This window comes from Hemitrygon akajei, chromosome 7 (assembly GCF_048418815.1).
Source record: "Hemitrygon akajei chromosome 7, sHemAka1.3, whole genome shotgun sequence".
Lineage (NCBI taxonomy): Eukaryota > Metazoa > Chordata > Chondrichthyes > Myliobatiformes > Dasyatidae > Hemitrygon > Hemitrygon akajei.
In genome coordinates this window covers 51,929,380-51,943,548 of record NC_133130.1, presented here as the reverse complement: position 1 = coordinate 51,943,548, position 14,169 = coordinate 51,929,380, and the positions used below count along the sequence as shown (strand labels likewise).

Genomic DNA, 14,169 nt, shown 5'->3' with positions numbered 1-14,169 from the left:
GAAGTTGTCTAATCCCGCTCAATCCTTTTTAAACAGCAATTTCAAATCAGATTAACCTTCAAATTAGTGATAGGGCTGAACAGTGCTATTCTCCTAATGTTATTTCGGTTATCACCATCTTGAGCACACAGTAAACGGAACACCTTTCATATGAATTGCAACTCTTCACGTAATTATACCAACACCAGATAAAAGGTCATTATTATAATCCAGCAAATGAACCTTCCCATCAAAATGCTCTATGAAGTAAGAGTAACTAATCAAGAAAAGGAATTCATCCAATTGACTTTTACAGAACTCTTCTAGTAATGAAGGGAAATGGATATAAAATTAAATACTAATACAGAGTGCACTGCTGAGATGTAGCATAGACTAAAATGTACATTCATTTTGCAGGCTGCTCAATAGAACAAAAGAAAATCCAGGATAGCTCAATCAATTTTTGCTTGTGAACACATCGGGCTATTCACTTAAAGATACAGCACAGTAACAGGCCCTTCTGACCAAATGAGCCTGCGCCACCCAATTAAACCCACGTAACCATTTAACCTACCAACCCATACGTCGTTGGAACGTGGGAGGTAACAAAAGTTCCTGGAGGAACCCCACGCAGACATGGGGAGAAGGTACAAAACTCCCTACAGAGCGGAATTGAACACAGGTCGCTTGAGTTGTGATACTGTTACATTAACCACTACGTTACCATGCCACTTGATAAATAATAAATCTCATAAAGCACCATGTCAAAATATTGCTGTGCTCTGTATTTTGATTTTATTCTTCAGAAGCCACAAGTGAGATTTTTTACCTGGCTGCTACGAAAGAAAACTGGAGCAGGTATGATGCAATTCCCAGGCTCTCAGTGCAATTACGAACAGTAATCACACTTAATTCCACAGACAACTGAAAGCCTCAAATTGTGCCTTTGTGGAAATTCTTAAAGCAACTGACAACAGGAATTGTTTCTGCAATAAGCAGGACTAAATCCGATGACCCGCTGCCTGGGGCATCCAAGATGGACACACATTAGGTATTTCACTTCTTCAACGAGACATCAGTCATTGCAGAGTCGGAGAACAGCAAGGGCAGCGTCAGAATTGTAAGAGATCCGATTGAAGAAAGGCACCTGCCTTCTCGGGAACACAGAGTCATTTAGTCCATCCAAAAAGGTTCTACGATTTCATTTACAATCAAACTAGTTCACGTGTAGGACCTTTAGCTCCTGCTCCAACCTCCTTCAATTCTTCTGGTAAAACTGTTTTTTTCCCTCTGTGTGACATCCATGCTGTTCTTGTAACCTTTATGCAGACTTTAATGTTACATCAGCAAGCCTGCAAAAGTCACCCACTTAAGTCTTAAAGTTCAAAGTTAATTGAAAAAATCAATACATACTACCCTGAGATTCATTTTTGTAGGCATTCACACTAAACAGAAAAACACAATAGAATCAATGAAAAACTGCACACAAAGATAGAAAAACAATCAATATGCAAAAACATAAAAATAATAACAATAAATAATCAATAAATATTGAGAACAGGAGTTGAAGAATCCTTGACAGGGAGTCCATAGGTTGTGAGCATGTGAGTTGTCCCACAGGTTCAAGAGCCTGATGGTTGACGGGTAATAACTGTCCTTGAATCCAGTGGCAGCAACGCAAAGAACACATGGCCTGGGTTATGGAGGTCCTTGATAGCACTCCTTATAGATGTGCTCAATGGTGGGGACTGTTTATCCATGATTGACTGGACTTTTTCTAGGCACTTCTGTTCAAGGGGACTGGCATTTCCATACTAGGCCATGGTGCAGCCAGTGAATAGACTCTCCACTGTGCATCTATTGAAGTTTGTCACAGTTTTAAATAACATGCAGAACCTTTGCAAACTTCTAAGAAAGTAGAGGCATAATCATGCATTCTTCATGTTTGCATATATGTACACCCAGGACACATTCGCTGAAATGATAATTCTGATGCATAATAGCGCTTTCTGTCCATAGATGTGTTGTAGTCAAGTCAATTTTATTGTCATTTCGACCATAACTGCTGGTACAGTACATAGTAAAAATGAGACAATGTTTTTTCAGGACCATGGTGTTAAATGACACAGTACAAAAACTAGACTGAACTACATAAAAAACACCAAAAAAAAACTAGACTATAGACCTACCCAAGACTGTATAAAGTGCCCAAAACAGTGCAGGCATTACAATAAATAATAAACAGGACAATAGGGCAGTAAGGTGTCAGTCCAGGCTCTGGGTATTGAGGAGTCTGATAGCTTGGGGGAAGAAACTGTTACATAGTCTGGTTGTGAGAGCCCGAATGCTCTGGTGCCTTTTCCCAGACGGCAGGAGAGAGAAGAGTTTGTATGAGGGGTGCGTGGGGTCCTTCATAATGCTGTTTGTCTTGCAGATGTAGCGTGTAGTGTAAATGTCCATAATGGCGGGAAGAGAGACCCTGATGATCTTCTCAGCTAACCTCACTATCCTCTGCAGGGTCTTACGATCCGAGATGGTGCAATTTCCGAGCCAGGCAGTGATGCAGCTGCTCAGGATGCTCTCAATACATCCCCTGTAGAATGTGATGAGGATGGGAGGGGGGGGGGGGGGGGGGAGGGGTGATGAACTTCCCCAGCCTTAAAAATACAATTAAAAGTAAATAACTCAATCTCAAATTCTGTATTTACTAATGAAGTTTGCATTCACTCTTGTAATGCATTAAAAAAATTACAGCATTAACCATTAAATTACCTTCATACCATCCAAAGTACTTTAGAAGCCACAACCAACATCAAAGCAAAGAAAAACACAACATGAAATAGAAACACAGAAAACCTACAGCACAATACAGGCCCTTCGGCCCACAATGCTGTGCTGAACATATCCCCACTTTAGAAATAACCTAGAGTTACCCAATAGCACTCTATTTTTCTAAGCTCCATGTACCTATCCAGGAATCTCTTAAAAAGACCCTATCGTATCTGACTCCACCACTGTTGCTGGCAGCCCATTTCACCACTCTCTGCATAAAAAAACTCACCCCTGAACCAAGCGCCTTAAAACTGTGCCCTCTCATGCTAGCCATTTCAGCACTGCTACCCACACTATCAATGCTTCTCATCTTATACAACTCTATCAGGTCACCTCTCATCCTCCGTCGCTCCAAGGAGAAAGCGCAGAGTTCACAACCTATTCTCATAAGGCATGCTCCCCAATCTAAGCAACATCCTTGTAAATCTCCTCTGCACCCTTTCTATGGTTTCCACATCTTTCCTGTAGTGAGGCAACCAGAACTGAGCACAGTACTCCAAGTGGGGTCAGACCAGGATCCTGTATAGCTGTAACATTACCTCTCGGCTCCTAAACTCAATCTCACGGTTGATGAAGGCCAATATACCATATGCCTCCTATGGACTCAGACCCCAAGATCACTCTGATCCTCCACACTGCCAAGAGTCTTACCATTAATACTATGTTCTGCCATCATATTTGACCTACCAAAATGAACCACCTCACACTTATCTGGGTTGAACTCCATCTGCCACTTCTCAGCCCAGTTTTGCATCCTATCAGTGACCCGCTGTAACCTCTGACAGCCCTCCACACTATCCACAACACCCCCAACCCATGTGTCATCAACAAACTTACTAACCCATCCCTCCACTTCCTCATCCAGGTCATTTATAAAAATCACAAAGAGAAGGGGTCCCAGAACAGATCCCTGAGGCACACCACTGGTGACCGATCTCCATGCAGAATATGACCCATCTACAACCACTCTTGCCTTCTGTGGGAAAGCCAATTCTGGATCCACAAAGCAATGTCCCCTAGGATCCCATGCCTCCTTACTTTCTCAATAAGCCTTGTATGGGGTACCTTACCAAATGCCTTGATGAAATCCATATACACTACATCTACTACTCTACCTTCATCAATGTGTTTAGTCACATCCTCAAAAATTCAATCAGGCTCGTAAGGCATGACTTGCCCTTGACAAAGTCATACTGACTACTCCTAATCATATGCCTCTCCAAATGTTCATAAATCCTGCCTCTCAGGATCTTCTCCATCAACTTACCAACCACTGAAGTAAGACTCACTGGTTGATAATTTCCTGGGCTATCTCTACTCCCTTTCTTGAATAAGGGAACAACATCCGCAATGCTCCAATCCTCCGGAACCTCTCCCGTCCCCGTTGATGATGCAAAGATCATCACCATAGGCTCAGCAATTTCCTCCCTCGCCTCTTGCAGTAGCCTGGGGTACATCTCATCCGGTCCGAGTGTCTTACTCACCTTGATGCTTTCCAAAATCTCCAGCACATCCTCTTCCTTAATATCTATAAGCTCAGGCTTTTCAGTCTGCTGTAAGTCATCCCTACAATCACCGAGATCCTTTTCCATAGTGAATACTGAAGCAGAGTATTCATTAAGTACCTCTGCTACCTCCTCCAGTTCCATACACACTCTTCCACTGTTACACTTGATTGGTCCTATTCTCTCACATCTTATCCTCTTGCTCTTCACATACTTGTAGAATGCCTTGGGGTTTTCCTTAATCCTGTCTGCCAAGGCCTTCTCATGACTCCTTCTGACTCTCCAAATTTCATTCTTAAGCTCATTCCTGCTAGCCTTATAATCTTCTAGATCTCTATCATTACCTAGTTTTTTTTAAATCTTTCATAAACTTTTCGTCTTGACTAGATTTACAACAGCTTTTGTACACCATGGTTCCTGTACCCTACCATCCTTTTCATTTCATTGGAACGTACCAATGCAGGACTCCACACAAATATCCCCTGAATATTTGCCACATTTCTGCCTTACATTTTCCTGAGAACATCTGTTCCCAATTTATGCTTCCAAGTTCCTGCCTGATAGCTTCATATTTCCCCTTACCCTAATTAAATGCTTTCCTAACTTGTCTGTTCCTATTCCTCTCGAATGCTATGGCATAGAACTGTGATCACTATCTCCAAAAGTGCTCTTCCACTGAGAGATCTGACACCTGACCAGGTTCATTTCCCAGTATCAGATCAAGTACATTCTGTCCCCTTGTAGGCTTATTTACATATGACCATGCAGTCAATGCTAAAACTGGAAAAAATGTTAACATTAAAGAAAATGTAAAGTATGATGAAAAATTTAATCAATAACCACAGTACTGTTTAAAATATGTAATAATATAAGGTTTTACTTAAACAGAAAAAGTTACTTCCATTCTCCTAATCAAAGAGCCAATTTAAAATTTCCCATAATTTTCTTCTCTGAAAAGGATTACCACTTGTTTAAAAACTGTAGTCTTTTGGCAATTACTTTTTTTAAGCCCTGCTGCAAAATATTTCCTGCTGAAAAGCTATGACAATGTAGTTTGCAACTCACTCTCAAACTTCAAAAAGTTTTGTAGGTTTTAAATCACTTTTACTGTCACCCTGTATTTCAGTTGCCTCTATTTAGGTTTTCACAAAATGTTTCATCATTAAAACAATCATTTGTACTGTAACTATTTAAGTTCACATATAGTGGGAATCTCTATTATTCAATGTATTGAAAGGTGGAAAATTTAAACACTTAAGATCATCCACATCACACCGCTGAAAGTACCGATAATTTTAAGAAGGTGGGCTCTTCCTCCTCAAGTCTCTTCAGTTTAAGATTCTTTCATTGTTTTGGTCCTATTTCAAATTCAGCAAGCACTAAAATAACTGAAATACAAATTGATCTGGTGGTTCAAAGCTCCTTCATGAAAACAGGCAATCCCAACTGGTAGACTCCCCAGATGAGCCACAGCCTCAGCACTAACCACAATCTCTTATCTTCAGGCATCGTAGTGAGAACATATGCTCATCTCTAGAAGAGGTTGCAGCTTAAATATCAATTCAGAACTAGTTTTGTTATAGGCCCTCTTGTGCTGGTGAACAAAGCATGCATTGAATGTAGCACCAGCTGGTGTTTATATCTGTTAAAACAAACAGGCTCCATATTAATTTCTGCTGAGATTAACATTGCAGATGCCATTAATAGGATAAAGCATGATGCTTTATATGCCTTACAGTGAAACAAGTCTGAGTTGCTGTAGAGAATTCTTTGACCATCCTTGACCTGTTCATATTTGGCCTGGCCTCGGAAGGTGTATGTGGGTGTGTGGAACACGAGAGAAATGCTGATTTAACAGATATTCATGAAATTACCAATGCAGCTGCCAAAAGCAGGGCTGGAGCAAATAAAGAAAAATAAATCTCAACTCATATCCTCACCAAATTCTTATTATGCTCAAAAGGTTACTGTAATAAAGATTGTTATAAATAATTGATTAGTGAAGCAAATTCATCTGCTTTAAATCAGTGTTTTAAATCCACTGAGCAAGAGATATATTCAGTCCTATTGACTTCAAAGTCAATGGCATTAAACATGCTGACAGAATCAGATTCAGAATCAGGTTTATTATCACCGGCATGTGTTGTGAAATTTATGAACTTCGCAGCAGCAGTTCAATGCAACACAGTAATAACAAGAAATAATAATAAGTATATCAATTTACAGAATACATATATTGAGTAGATTTAAATCATGCAAAAAACAGAAATAATTGTATATTTAAAAAGTGAGGTAGTATTAGAAAAAAGTGAGCCGAAGAGACAATTTCCAACGAGGTTGTAGGCGACACTGGATGTACAACAACTCTGGCAGGGTTTGCAAGACATTAATTCCTACAAAGTGAAACCCAATAGCATGAATGGCAGTGATACTTCACTACCAGATGAACTCAATGCCTTCTATACCTGCTTTGAAAGGGAGAAAATAACTTTGAAAGGGTGAAGATCCCTGCTGCACCTGGTGACCCTGTGATCTCCGTCTCAGAGGCCGATTTTAGGCGGTCTTTAAAGAGAGTGAACCCTTGCAAGGCGGAAGGTCCCAATGGAATACCCGGTAAGGCTCTGAAAACTTGTGCCAACCAACTGGCGGGTGTATTCAAGGACATTTGCAAACTCTCACTGCTACAGGTAGGGAGAAGTTCCCACTTACTTCAAAAAGGCAACAATTATACCAGTGCTTAAGAAGAATAATGCGAGCTGCCTTAGTGACTATTGTACTCACATCTACAGTGATGAAATGCTTTGAGAGGTTGGTCATGACAAGACTGAACTCCTGCCGCCTCAGCAAGGACCTGGACTCATTGCAATTTGCCAATCACCACAATAGATCAACAGCAGATGCAATCTCAATGGCTCTTCACACAGCCTTAGACCACCTGGACAATACAAACACTTATGTCAGGATGCTATTCATTGACTATAGCTCAGCATTTAACACCATCATTCCCACAATCCTGATTGAGAAGTTACTGAACCTGGGCCTCTGTATGTCCCTCTGTAATTGGATCCTTGACTTCCTAACCGGAAGACCACAATCTCTGCAGATTGGTTATAATATCTCCTCCTTACTGACGGTCACCACTGGTGCACCTCAGGAGAACCAATTTTCTAAAAATGCAAGTTGAGAATGCAGATGGGGATGAATTTCCATTCATATCTTCATCATTTCTCTGAAATAATTTATTGCACACATGTACTGTATAGGGCCATTTTCCTTCCTAATCATATTGGACTGGAGGAAGGTCAGAAGTATGGGTTCCTCTGTGACTATCAAATTTAAATGGCAGGACCGGAGAAGCAATCATTTCTATCTGAAGCCAGCAGAAAATGGAAGGCTGTTTGGCTGAGCTGTCAGACCTAGGTCACGACCAAAGGCTGGAGCAATCGGGAAACAGGGAGGGTTGCGGAGTCTAAATAAAACTGTTAGCTTATGAAGCGAGGGTGGTTGACTTCCCACACTACAGTGGCCAATTAACAACCAATTCTCATGACTTTGAGATGTGGGATACCTACAGGCAGACAGCACTAGAGGTCAGGAATGAACTAAGATCACTGGAGCTGTAAAAGCAGCAGCACCACTCTTCCAAACTATCAAATGAAACCAAACTACTATGAGGACAACAAAGACAATATTGCCTTCTTTATGCAACAATGTGATCTCCATTTTCTGTGTCCAAACTGATCCCTTCTCTGGAACCAGTAGGAGCCTATGGGGCACATTTGTAGTTTGAGAAATGATCTAAATCCACGTCGAGCTCTGCACAATCTTATAAGAGAGCCAAGTTTTAACTATAATCAACTAACAACACAATCGCCTGGAAAACTGAGCAACAGGCCAAGCAATTTTGTTGCCAAAATAAAACAGAAACCTGCAAGCCTAACCTACATATTTTTAAAAAAATCTGATTATTTATAATAATACTTCAAGGAGAGTGCAGAGGAGATTTATCAGGATTCTTTCTGGATTAGAGAACATGTCTTGTGAGGGAAAGGCTTTTTCTTTTGAGTGAAGGAGTACAAGACTAGACTTGATAAAGGCATATAAGAGAAAAAAGGCAGCGATAGACTGGACAGCCAATGCTCTTTTCCTATGGTGGCAATGGCTAATATCAAATAGCATATTTTTAAGATGATCAGAGGAAAGTGTAGAGAATTGCCAGAGGGGGTAGTTGTTTTTTTTAAAACTGAGAGTGGGTGGTGCTTAGAACATGCTTCCAGGGTGGTGATAGAGGAAGGTATATTTGGGACTTCAATGGATGAAGAAAAAATGGAGGGCTATGCGGGAGGGAAGGGTTAAATTGATCTTGGAATAGTTTTAAGAGTCTGCAATAACATTGTGGGCCGAAGGGCCTGCACTGTGCTGTGTGGTTCTATATTCTAAGTTCTATAATGACCATAGAAAATAGCACAAATCAACAGATAATATAGTGCATGGCTTCAATACAAATGACAATTTAGAGAAGTATTGGCCTATGTCCACACTTTATTCACTCTTTTCCAAACTGAGCAGTAATTGGAGGCATCTGATTAGCGAGAGGCCAGTTATCCATTGATCAGCTGGCGCTTTGCAGAACGTTGCACCCTACTTTCACCAATACTACCAGTCACTTTAATACAAAGCCGAACCTCTGCCCAAGACACTTTTGAATTTGCTATTGGTTCATTTCTCATGGCATTTTTATCTGCTTGCTATCACACTACTGTTTGTGGAACAATGTCACACACAAACTGCCTCCCACACTTCCTGTACTACAACAATGACTACACTTCAGAAGTACTTTGTAGGCCATGTAGTTCTCTGGGACGTCTCGAGGTCACAAAGGAGGTTGCATAAAGGCTCTTTCTTTAAAAGCTGCTGTGGGTCTGTTCCGGCTGATGTGGACAAAACAAGCCTGATGCTATTACAGTTTCAAAGTAAAATGTTGAATGTAAACTGTTTGATTTAAAGTAGTTCTCAAAACAGTTTCTTTCTGTGCTTTAAACCAAACTTTAGATTTAAACAAAACTCAAATATATACAGTTGTCAGAGTACCTTTTCCACAAGGAGTGTCATAGTTCACCATATGGTATCCTAGAAGAGAGCTAGCTTTACACAAGTCCCTTGAGCAAGAACTTACAATTATATTGTACTTTGCACAATTGATACATCCTAATGCAACACTGCCAAATCTTTTACACCTGCAAGGAAGGACAGACAGAGTATCAGTATGCCATCTAATAAAAAGGGAATTCAGATTCTGAAGCTACGTACGAGGCTCGAATTCTGATCCGCATCGACTAGGGAGGTGATGAGGTTATTTCGTATCAGTGTGAGAGGGGAACAACCTGACAGGAGAGAGACTCCCAAATAGAGGTCTCCAAAGCTATTGACAACTGATTACAAAGACATTAGTAATGGCCTTGGCACAAATTGTACATTTATAAGGTTAGGTTGAAGAAAATAAAAGCCAATTAAAAATCTGAACAAAATAGGAAATATCTAAATAGACTATCCAGATGTAATTACACTGCTGTTTGGATAGGACTGAAGTATATGCATTTACTGTGCTTACTACGTAACAGTGGGAACATAGAATTTAGTTAAAGCACTTCAAGACAACCCAAGACCATGAAAAACTATCAAAACAAGCATTTCTTTCATTTAAATACATGCCAGATTGAAGAAAATTCACATACAATTACATTTGTAAAGGCAAAGCCACACAATTGTAATATTCATTTGTTGTCTTGAATAAGTAATTAAATTTTACAAGCTAGCCAAGAAGAGCTGAAGAGATTCCAATGCACTTTTGAAACCAGCGAACACTAATTTTCATATGTATTTGCGGGGCTAACACAGATAACGCCTGGTGCCCAGCCTTATAAGACCTTGTGGTGTCTGTCAGTTACTGCCTTGAACTGCTGCTGTCCCCCTGGTATACCCACAGTATTGTTAGATGAGATTTATGCATGGTAACAATCAAATTATGATACAACTCCACACTGAAACTTCTGCGGCTGCTTCCTTAATGGTACACGTCCTTGATTCGAGAGGCACTGTTGGGTTATCCTTATAGTACACATACAGAGTATTTTGCAGGGTGCTACGACAGTGATGGAGGGAATTAATGGTTCTAGTGATAAATGGTTCAGCAACCAAAGCTGAAGTCCTGAAGTTTGCGAGCTTGAGAAAGCCTGTCTGGGTGAGTGGGAAGAATAGGAAAGGATTTTGTTTTGCTGTTGGCGTCTTGTTTTACTTTTGCAGCTTATGTTGCTCTGTGGAACACTGTGGACCTGCAATGTTAGCTGCCAGAATGTGTGGTGACACTTGCAAGGCAGCTCCAGCACATCCTTCAGTGTACTGGCTGTTAATGGAAATGACACATCTCACCGTAGGTTTCGATGCTTATGCGATAAATAAATCTGAATCAGCTGAATGGTGTTGAGCTTCAGAGGATTTTTGCTGATGCATACCCCTGGCCCTGACTTTATTTCGTTTAAAGCAAATAGCAGGCATCACTAACAAGGTCAGCATTTATTGACCATCCCAGTTGCACAAGAGAGCCATAGCTAAACCACTTGGCATTGTCGCTCCCCAAGTGCTGAGTACTGGTGTCATGTGATGCTATCTGGTAAGGAATTCCAGGATTCAGACACGGTGCATGAATAGCAATACAAAGTTGAACTCCAGTAATGCAAAATCCAATCGTTCATACATTTTGATGGTTCAGCAACTGGCTGACACACAAGTCCGGAACGTGAGCACGAAACGAGTGCAAGCAGGGCATGTGACTAAAGGCAGGGTCTTACACTATGGGCTGATAGTACAGGTGGAATGAGGGCAAGCATCAAAATTGTGCGTATGGTTGTAGCTGGAGCCAAAATAAGGACCGTTTGTTGATTTCTTGCTCCTTTTAAATTCACCCTGCTCAATATTGTGTAATATGTAAGAAAAGTGAAATAAAAATGTGTTCGTATTAACAGGGATAACCCTCAATAGTCAAAAAAAAACCCTGCTAATGCAGTACAACTAAAGCCTGAAGAGTGCCAGATTAGCATTTTGTTTTAAGGGATACGTCTGTTTGATGGTGTTCCCAATTCAGATACGGCGCTTGTGCTTCTCATTTGATGTCAAGCACTTGAAAGAGCAGCTGAGGTAAATATTTCGCACACCCTGGCCAGAGCATGGTGATGGTGGGACTTCTTAAGTGTTGCTGAAGCGGTACTTATTGACGGCCCGAAATGCGCTTACAATATGGTGAAGAACCGACTTGAAGTATCCAGAGGTGCATCACTTTTCACAAGATACCAAACCTCTGACCTGCTCCTGTAGAAACAGCATTTATTTCACCATTCTATTGAGTACTTGGTCAACGTTACACACGGACTGTCTCTATCCCGTCGGTGGTGGTCTTGTGCTGACAGTTATCACACAGCTGAATGCTGACCAGATCTCACAAGCTCATTTCCTAATGTACTGTAAATGGGTTTGAAGATTGCAATATCTACAAGGCACAAGGATTTTACCTAGACTTGTGGAAATTAGGAGATGTCTCTTGCTTCAAGAGTCACAGCCTTTTACTTACTTTTGTGGTTGGAGGACCAATAGTGATCCCATGATGTTGACTTAGCTAATAGGAAAATGAAGATGACTCAATTTCAGATAGATAGCAAAACTAACAAACTCACAAGGATATTGGAAATGCCCTATTACACAAAATTTTATTAATTATCTATGATGACTCTGACAATGCATAAAATACTATTCTGGTATGTAACCAACAACTAGATTGTGCATTGTGTTTACTATTATTTCTTTCAAATTCCAACGTTTTTCAAAGCAAAGCATGTACAATTTTCCAAGCCAATGACTTCTGCAACCAGTGGACCACCTTTGAAAAAGTGACAGCATTAACCCAAGGTTAATTTAATCTGGTGCTTGTAAGGCACATTTCCTCAGAATCTGAACTCAGACGTGCCCACAGGTCATATGTTTCAAATTGCATTTCCATTACAGTTAATTACTACATAGAGCGGATCAGAGCTCAAGTAGAAATTCAGATCAGATTGCCTACACTGTGACTGAATATAATGAATGCCACATAATATTTTAAATATTTTAGCTTGCCTGAGTTTATGAAATTCTCAAGTGTTAAAAGGCAGGTATAGAGCGACAATTCTGTACAACCATAGAAGGAAGTTTTATTCTGAATATGTATAATTTGCTGTGATAGCTTTACGAAGTTGTAATATTGTAATAATTCAGGATCCATCGCAAGAGGAATTCACCCAAGTGCTAGCTCAGAGTCAACAATATCCTTTGTTTCAGTATTTCTATAGGGAAAAACACGCAGTCAAGTTTTAAACATTTCAAACTATTATTTCTTTAGGTGAAACGAACTCCATTTGCAGAGTTCGCATAACTGATTTGAACTACATTGTTGTTTAAAGTTTTGCGTTCAACAATCTCCTTCGACAATCTCCTCCGATTGTTCATTCACTCAAGTCTTGCGCAGTCTTTATCTCTATTTTTAAGATAGAAAATGTTCAACTACTTAGCATTTTTAGTAAACATCTTTGCCACTAACCCAAAGATTAAAAGTAATTTGTTTCAGAAAGCACGGCATCCACTCGTTTGATCTACTACCTGGGTCGCGCAGCGAAACGCGAGACGGTCTCTTTAAACGTGCTACAACAAAGCAAGGGCCGAAATTAATTTTGTGTAGGGATGCAATAATTGTTCTCGGTGCAAAAGCCCAGTAGAAAGTTGAACAGACACACGTTGGAATGGAAGGCTACCGCGTCTTCATCCGCAAGCCCCCATCTCGGAAGCCTTGAAATAAGGACGTGCAGAAAGATCAGGCTGCCGGGACCGTTGGTAGTGCAGCCGCATAGGGAAGCACGTCCGACTGTGGATCTATCAAAGGGAGAACTGAGAGCCGGGGTCGATCAAAAGGGCCACTTCTCACCTTTCCATTTTATCTACTCTCTATGCCCTCACATCTCCGATTAATCAGACAGGCTATGAGAATGAAGAAATTCACGTTCTCTTACCTGTTTACATGTCTTTTGTATCTAGAGATGGTGCCTGGTTAGTCCATTAAATCCACAAACAGCGCGCGCTTCTTCCAAATACTTTCCAAATGTGTTTCCTTTCTTTGAAAAAAATACTTTAAAAATAGAGTTTCCAGAAGTGGGCAGTGGTCCGGTGTTGTTCCGGGTGAGGGATCCACGTCGTTCCCTACTCCGGGGCTGCACCGTGAGTGGGGCTCAGCCCACTCGGGAACTACTTTCGTACGGTGGCGTTAGGTCGCCGTGGCTGCTCCCCCCTTCACTCCCCCTGCCTGGCCAGCCGCCTACGGTGTCTTCTGCTCGTCCGGTCGGCGATCCCGTCCGTCCCCGTCCCACCTTCTCTCTCCCCCCACCCCCCTCCACTCACTGCTCTTCCAAACCAGACTTGAGTTTGTGAGTTTGAGGGAAAAAAATCAGCTCCTCGTGACATCAGAAATGTGGAATGTCAGGAATGTGAGCTGCTGTGGGGCTGAGATGTCGTTCCTTCTTAATAGGCACACAGCGAAAACACGCCCAGCCAGCGCTGATTTAAAGCAGGCCTGCAACAATTTAACCTTTAATACGATTACTTTTATGCACACACGGTTTCCGAGTAATCGACAGGGTGTTTGTTCAACTAACAAAAAGAGCCGACGCGATTGGGTGCATTAGCGTAAAAAAAGAAACATTATTCCAACTTTATTGATATATTTAGACTGAACGCCTCTAAAATATTCGGAAATGAATATACTTTATTAAGGAAT

The 14,169-nt window shown here is 41.0% G+C and overlaps 1 protein-coding gene across 1 annotated transcript in view; it reads right to left on the bottom strand.

The window, feature by feature from the left end:
- Positions 1–13,774, bottom strand: part of LOC140730441 (tyrosine-protein phosphatase non-receptor type 14-like) — a 256,024-nt gene extending 242,250 nt beyond the window's left edge. Inside the window, exon 1 of the mRNA XM_073050849.1 lies at positions 13,409–13,774. The gene's annotated coding sequence lies outside the window, so the exon portion shown is untranslated. The remainder of the gene's footprint in view (positions 1–13,408) is intronic.
- Positions 13,775–14,169: the final 395 nt, after the last annotated feature.